The 8176-nt window shown below is 52.0% G+C and overlaps 1 protein-coding gene across 2 annotated transcripts in view; it reads left to right on the top strand.

Moving 5' to 3' along the window:
- The first annotated feature begins 1279 nt into the window (after window positions 1-1279).
- Window positions 1280-8176, top strand: part of RNF208 (ring finger protein 208) — a 67105-nt gene continuing 60208 nt past the window's right edge. Inside the window, exon 1 of one of the 2 annotated variants that reach the window (XM_069609842.1) lies at window positions 1280-1469. The gene's annotated coding sequence lies outside the window, so the exon portion shown is untranslated. Of the gene's footprint in view, window positions 1470-2587; window positions 2951-8176 lie in introns of those variants that run through there. The other variant, XM_069609843.1, reaches the window with a different exon arrangement.

Below are 8176 nucleotides of genomic sequence, written 5' to 3'. Positions count from 1 at the left end.
AGATTTATGAATACTAACTATAAAAGTTAAAGTAGAAAAGCATTGGGCATGCTGGCAACACCATGCCATCTGTTGGCAGCACAATGCCATATAAAGGCAGACTAGATACCGGCCTAGTTTATTTTTCTACCATGGAATTCTTATAGAATGGAATACTTATCGGCCTATGGACATGGATTCTGAGACTATCCCCTGAGAATCTAAATCTGGTGTTATTTATCCTGGCACTTGTTTAATGGTGGTCATGTTTCGCTCTGTCGCATCGTGAAGTAGCTTGAATGCTCCTTGCACCCAATCAAAAACGTTCATGGACCCATACTGCAATTGCATTTTTTGTTTTACTTTATTGTGTTTTTCGTTAAAAAAGACAAACTTTACACAATAGTTACTTCACAAACGTTACACAATAGTTACTTCATAAACATTACCAGGGGAACTGGTATCAAAGAGAACATTTTAAAATCACATTAAATATAGATTCCATCCAGCTCATGAACTTATACATGGTTAATATCATTAAAAAAAATAATTAATGAATTAATGTTCATTTCCTTAAACATTAATCTCAAAAAGCGTTTGCACTACTCATGCGATGGAGACAGACTCTCCTTTGGCGAATTATCCAAATATACTAAGAAACCGTTGCCTGGGAGGTGCTTGCAGGGCTGGGGCAGTGGCAGTCCCAAGTGAATCAAGCCATGGTTAACGGTCCTGCCTCGTGCAGCAGAATCCGCAGTATTTGGATAGTCCATGACTTTAGTGTCTCCAGACATGTTATGCTGGTGTGTTAGGTGATGTGTGTGAGAAGAGGCATCCGGCCCGTGGTGTTGCGGCTAACTTGGTGCAGCCTGAGGCCGCCCGCAGGCGCACATATTTCGGGAGCAGCCTTTAGTTCCTAATCTGGCCCTGTCCAATCCCAGAGAACACAAATCAAAGAAGACCGGCCCAGTGAGGCATGGACACAGAAAGCCCACTGGTGCACGTCTGGAATGCGAGGGTGACCCCCACCCCTCGTGGGTAGGGGGCTACCGAGACGTGGAGGCGGGTGGGGATAGTATGCTTTCGGGTCGAGGTGGTGTGTGGGCACTGGGGGCGTGGGGGTCTGTGCCTGGGACGATTTGCGCCCAGAGAGGCGCCGTGCCCGGAGGCGCGAGGAAGGGCGCGATGCCCGAGGAAGGGCTGAGGGCTGTGCCCGGGGAGGGGCTGTGGGAAAGCTTGGCTCGCCCATAGGCTGCGATGCTTCAGTGAGGATGGTTGCATCAGAGAGGGGCAGGGCTGCTGCGCTCCAGCTGAGGGAGTGACAGCTCTGAGCAGAGAGACTGCAGAGGAGGCTGGACGCGGACGAGGGGTGCTGAGGATTTTGAGCTGGGATTGCTGCGGAGAAGGAACTGGACCCTGTTGGGAGACTGCAGAGGGAGGACCTGGGCTCGAGCTGACCGTTCTCGCCCGACTGAGACTGCGGAGAGGAGGTGAGCCCCGAGCAGAGCCTGGGCTGGAGGTGACCGCTCGGAACACAGACTGCAGAGGTGGAGGCGGGGCCTGCGCCGGAGGTGATGGGGGCCTGAGCAGAAGCCCTGTCCCCTCAGAGGACCAGGCTTATAACCGAAACAGCTCAGGCCCCCCTCCCCCAGCACCATGGGCATCACCGGCATACCCCAGAGCAGAACTGTGGAGTGAGGTACATCACAGTTGCAGTCAGAGGCGCGCGCTGAGGGATGTGGCGTCCGGACCCGGATGAGCCAAGCAAGGGGTCCACGGAGCCGCATGACAGGGATGCGGTCCGGTGTGTGGCCATGAAACACTCCCTGCTGTAGGAGGGGTGAAGCCTGCAGGGGGCAACGTTGCCCCAGGGAGCACGTTCCCTAGCTCCATCATTCCGATAGGAGCAGCCGGGGTACCAGGGTCCATGGTTCCCTGCCAGGGGAGTGAAGTCTGCCTGGGGGCATGCCACCTTCCACCTTTGAAGTAGTGAGGTCTTCAGAGGGCCAGCCTGTCTATCTGAGGGAACTGGCTTCCGTTATATCTATTAGGAGTGGGGGATTTCCAGGGCCCTAGTTCCATCCACCTTTGCAGGAGGAGTGAGTTCTCCTAGGGGGTTCCTCCTTAAACCTGGGGGGGAGGGGCGCCATCATAGCTACTGAAGGAGTGAGGGCTGCCTGGTGCCCTACCTGAGGTGGCTGCCCCCTTCCACCTTTGAAGTAGTGCTGTCTGATGTGGCAAGTCACCCGGCAGTGCGAGGAAGATGGCTCCAGCATCGCTACTGGCTACTGTAGGGGCGAGGGCTACCACAGGCCCGGCTTCCATACCCTTTGCAGGAGGAGCGGGCTCTCCCAGGAACCAGGCTCATATCATCTTCGTAGGAGTGAGATCTGCCTTAGAACGCTGGCTTCGTCCACCCCTGCAGGACTGATATGTGCTTGGGGGCCTGTCTGTCTCCATGCACTAGCTGGAGGACTGATAGTTGCTGCGAAGCGTCAAGGGGAGAGTTTCGGAAGGGATCCGTCCTCCACGTCCGTAGGAAGCGTGAGGTCAGCCTGGTGTTGCAAGAACCCTCTCACCCCCCTCATTTTACCCCGAGTGGAGCAGGGCAGTGCCCAGGGCAGTTCCCTCCAGCCACCCACAGAAAGCACCCGGGGGGGCTGGGCAGTGCCTTGGGGTGTTTCTCCACCCCCTGCAGCTCCTGGACTGCCAGAGAGCTTAGTCCAATCTGTGTCGGAGCGGAGGCAGTCTGCCTGGCCATTAGCAAGCTGGCTGGCAGCATACCCCCAGCCTCCACCCCTCTTCCAACGGAGCAGCCCCTCTCTGCCTTTCACACAACCTCTGCCTGCCCTGCCTTGTAAACCCACTGCTGGCACTGTGCCCGAGCAGAAATAAAGCCGGCGATGCAGCTGCGTGTGTGCAGGGCCGCGCTCACGCCGCTTATTTGCATGCAGGAGCCGGTGTCCAGAAGGTAAACAGCGCATGGGTCTTCTTCGCCTGCTGCTGATCTCTGAGTGATGGGTGGCACGGGGGTGGGGGGAGATTCGCAGGGGGGGGAGGCAGCCAAAGCATATCATGGCTGGCGGGGGCAGGTTTGTCTGTCTTTCATATGCAACATGCTTCCTTCGGTGGATCTGCCTGCGGGAAGGGGGGTGTGGGCTACTTCAACGCAGCACTGTCTGTACTGGGCTTTTGTCATTTCGTGCCACCATTTTGTTTAACTGTTCTGTTGCTGCTGGCATTAAAAACACGCTCTAAAGGCCCTGCGTTCATCCCCTGCTTACAGAATGCCCTCAAATAGAATTTCTAGCCTGCATCTAGAAAACAGCTCCCCCGATCAGCAGCCGCCCAAAATCAGGGGTATCCTTTGCCGGGCCTATACCCAATAGGCGTAGCATAACCAATATCATCATTCCGTGAAAACAGGATGCACATTATACATTCAGGATACTAGTCATCACAGGCGATACAATGGAACCGATACAGTGTGTGTGTGTGTGTGCATTTATAACATGCATAACACTAAACATCATATATATATATAAATATATATGTATACATGTCATCATTATTGATGTGTGTACACACCCACACTATTGATCCCATAGTATCTTACATAGGTGCACATTGATTGGTATATCTGCATACATATCCATGTATATTGGGATCCGTGTATGTACCTCGATCTAGATTGCACCTATAGGTCCACCCATTAGACGGTGTCTACCGCCCTGCATTTGCACACTGATTGCTGCACCTGCTCGCTCTCTCTTTAGACATCCCGAGGACCAGCCCCCTCCCAGTCTCCCCCCTCCTCGTGCAGAATTCGGAAGAGACGAATCTCCCCAGTGCAGACAAACATGGAGACCTGGTACGAGAGTGGGTTTCCTCTGGATTTCCTGGAAGACCAGGGCAGATTTCTATCAGAGCGGAGAAGTGGGAGGGGGAGGGGCGCTCCTGTGCTGTGTCAGGGAGGCCTGCTCCCAGCTTCCCAGCCTGCTCTCCTGTCAGATAGGTTTTTACAGTGCTCAATGAACCCGCTGGTCCATTAGGAGGGAGGGAGAAAGGCCGGGGAGCAGAGACAGGTAGCGGACAGCGGTGTTGCTTGTGTCTTGTCTTTAGGCAGCTCTAGGAACTTTCTGGCAATAAACGGTACCGCAGCGCCGTGCATTGGCATAGGTACAACGCACTTCTGATGATAAACAGCATGAACGCCCCCTTCCTCTACATTGGTGTGCTAGCAGATAATGCATGATTTGGGCATTTGGCCTATTGCCCCTGATCGCAAACACTGCGGGAGCTCCGTGCCTACGTGCAGATCTATTAGATGTTTGATATTTAAAAGGCCAGAAGCGCTGAATTCACTTTCTGCAATTGAACAGCACAGGATCGCTGTGCCTTCATGTTCAGTATTCACTTTCTGTAATTGTGCAGCACAGGGTTCACTGTTCACTTTCTGTAATTGAGCAGCACGGGAGCGCTGTGCTTTCATGTTCAGTATTCACTTTCTGTAATTGAGCAGCACAGGAGAGCTGTGCTTTCATGTTCAATATTCACTTTCTGTAATTGAGCAGCACAGGAGTGCTGTGCTTTCATGTTCAGTATTCACGTTCTGTAATTGAGCAGCACAGGAGAGCTGTGGCTTCATGTTCACCATTCACGTTCTGAAATTGAGCAGCTCAGGAGCGCTGTGTCTTCATGTTCAGTATTCACTTTCTGCAGTTGAGCAGCACAGGATCCCCGTGCCTTCATGTTCACTATTCACTTTCTGCAATTGAGCAGCACAGGAGCACTGTGCCTTCATGTTCAGTATTCACTTTCTGCAATTGACCCACACAGGAGCGCTGTGCCTTCATGTTCAGTATTCATTTTCTGTAATTGAGCAGCACAGGAGCGCTGTGCCTTCATGTGCACTATTCACTTTCTGCAATTGAGCAGCACAGGATCGCTGTGCCTTCATGTTCAGTATTAACTTTCTGTAATTGAGCAGCACAGGGTTCACTGTTCCTTCATGTTCGGTATTCACTTTCTGTAATTGAGCAGCACGGGGTTCACTATTCACTTTCTGTAATTGTGCAGCACAGGAGCGATGTGCCTTCATGTTCAGTATTCACTTTCTGTAATTGAGCAGCACGGGGTTCACTATTCACTTTCTGTAATTGTGCAGCACAGGAGCGATGTGCCTTCATGTTCAGTATTCACTTTCTGTAATTGAGCAGCACAGGTTCACTATTCACTTTTTGTAATTGAGCAGCACAGGAGCGCTGTGCCTTCATGTTCAGTATTCACTTTCTGTAATTGAGCAGCACAGGTTCACTATTCACTTTTTGTAATTGAGCAGCACAGGAGCGATGTGCCTTCATGTTCAGTATTCACTTTCTGTAATTGAGCAGCACAGGAGTGCTGTGCCTTCATGTTCAGTATTCACTTTCTGTAATTGAGCAGCACAGGAGCCTTGAGAGCTGTACACATCGATACAGCTTTCTGACAATAAATAATACAAGTGCACTATAGCGAACTGTGTATCTATTGGCTGGCTGGTAGTAGACAGCATTGGAGCACCCTGTCTTTGTGTGTAGGCCGTTTAGCTGTCTGATGCTAAACAGCACAGCAGCCAAGGTGCATTATGTAGAACCCTGAGCCATCTGGTAACAAACAGAGATTGCATCTGGGCTATGACAATTACTGTCTCCAAGTACAAGCTCTCAACCAGCCAGCTGATGGAGACTGTCTCTAGTCTAGGTCATGCCCATCTCATATGTCTAGACTCCCACAGAGACTGCCTAGTCTGTGCATTGCCATGTAGAAACTCCCACCCAGCACATTGCCAGCTTGCAAACGCTGCCTACCGTCTGTGCATTTCCCATCTCATAGCGAGGGACACCGACTTCTGGTTTCCCCGGGAGTGCCGGTGCCCCTGTTCGTAGGTAGGAGCTCGCATCCAGCACACTGCCAGCTTGCAAACGCTGCCTACAGTCTGTTGTGCCCTCTGTATAAGTTCTCATCCAAAGGCTGCCTCTAGCCTGCTCCCTTCCCGTCTCGTCGGTAAATTTTCATCCAGCACACTGCCAGGTTGCAAAGGCGGTCTCTAGTCTGTTTCCTTCCCGTCTCGTTGGTAAACTCTCATCCAGCACACGGCCAGCTTGCAAACGCTGCCCACAGTCTGTGCCCTCGGTATAAACTCTCATCCAGCACACGGCCAGCTTGCAAACGCTGCCTATAGTCTGTGCCCTTGTCGTCTCATAGGTATGAGCTCGCATCCAGCACACTGCCAGCTTGCAAACGCTGCCTACAGACTGTGCCTTCGGAATAAACTCTCATCCAGCACACGGCCAGCTTGCAAACGCTGCCTACAGTCTGTGCCCTCGGTATAAGCTCTCATCCAGCACACGGCCAGCTTGCAAACGCTGCCTACAGTCTGTGCCATCGGTATAAACTTTCATCCAGCAAACGGCCAGCTTGAAAACGCTGCCTACAGTCTGTATCTCATAGGTATGAGCTCGCATCCAGCACACTGCCAGCTTGCAAACCCTGCCTACAGACTGTGCCTTCTGAATAAACTCTCATCCAGCACACGGCCAGCTTGCAAACGCTGCCTACAGTCTGTGCCTTCGGTATAAGCTCTCATCCAGCACACGGCCAGCTTGCAAACGCTGCCTGCAGTCTGTGCCATCGGTATAAACTCTCATCCAGCACACGGCCAGCTTGAAAACGCTGCCTACAGTCTGTATCTCACAGGTATGAGCTCGCATCCAGCACACTGCCAGCTTGCAAACGCTGCCTACAGCCTGTGCCCTTCCCATCTCATAGGCATGAGCTCGCATCCAGCACATTTCCGGCTTGCAGGGACTGTCTCTAGTCTGAGATTGCAGTGACTGTCTCCGTGTGTGCCATAGACCACGTTCAGCACATTGGCTTCCTGCTCGAACTGTCTCTAGTCTGTGTATTGCCATCACAGGTGTATAGACCCCGTTCAGCACACTTCCGGCTTGCAGGCACTGCACTATGTGTATTGCCATCTCACGTGTATAGTCCCGTTCAGCACACTCCCGTCTTGCAGGGACTGTCTCTTCCCATCGATTTATCCCTGTATGAGCTCGTCCCGGCACTTGTTACACAGCTGCAGCTCTCGGGCTCTATCGGGTGGTGCATTTCTCAGAAGGTTCTCTCTGTCCAAGCAGCGGGTCGCATCCTTGACACGAGGCGTAGTCCCTGAAAGTCTCATTGACATGAGCGCCAGTCGTGATCTCGCTGTGTAGGATTGGAAGTCTGGGTGCACAGGGCACAGGGCACCGGCAGGGCTTCTCCGCCAGGAAGGAGGGGGGGGCGGGGGCTCTTTAGCTGGATTCGACACCCTTCAAGTCGTCTGCTTCGTCCATGCAGCAACCTCTTCATTTCTTGGGGGGCTTGGGTTTAAGATGGAGATCCAAAAGCTTCTTTTCGTGGCTGTATCCGTTCAAACCTTCTGACAGACAGGGAGGGCCACCACATCCACACGCTCTAGGCCTTTTCACTAGGAACATACATAGGGTGTGCGTGTGCATTCCGTCGACATGTAGGTACAGAGGCCAGAGCACGACAGGGTAGGGTGACCAGGTGTAAAAAGTTAAAAACCGGGACAGGGCAACTAACATAGGTAGGACTAACAGTGGCTGTCACAACAGTACACTTCAGTAGCAGTTCGAGGAGAAGGAGGTATACGTGGTAAAGTTGGCAGTGGTGGCATTGGAAAAAATGGGAAGGGGGATCCCTCAAGGCAGGGTTCTGAGGAGGTGGAGCTCAGAGGGGTGGAGCTGGCAGTTGACCTTTCTCAAAGGAAATGTTCAAAATAATAGTTTTAAAATGGTACAATTTCTTTCATGCTACTTTCTTTCCAGTAATTACCCTGGCAAAATATAAAAGGTGCTCACCTTTTAAACCCAGCAATCTATAGTGCAATATCCCCTGGAAAACAAAATATCCACAAATGAGACATGTGCTTTGATGACAATTTTGTGTGGTCTTGTGGGTAAGCGTCAACACTGGGAACGGTATAAATCACAGTAACATTACTGCTCATGCTCCTGCTGCAGAGGTCGGTATTAAGCTGCAACTCACAGGCCGCAACCGCGCTAAGATAGCTCATGGGATTCCTGCACCTATTGTAAACATGACTGGCGATAGCACCTTGAGTTCTGCCCCAACCCCAGCCCTTACA

Source organism: Ambystoma mexicanum, chromosome 8 (genome assembly GCF_040938575.1).
Source record: "Ambystoma mexicanum isolate Mex_15411 chromosome 8, UKY_AmexF1_1, whole genome shotgun sequence".
Classification (NCBI taxonomy): domain Eukaryota; kingdom Metazoa; phylum Chordata; class Amphibia; order Caudata; family Ambystomatidae; genus Ambystoma; species Ambystoma mexicanum.
Note: the sequence above shows the minus strand (reverse complement) of the source record. Positions and strands in the feature narration are given on the sequence as shown.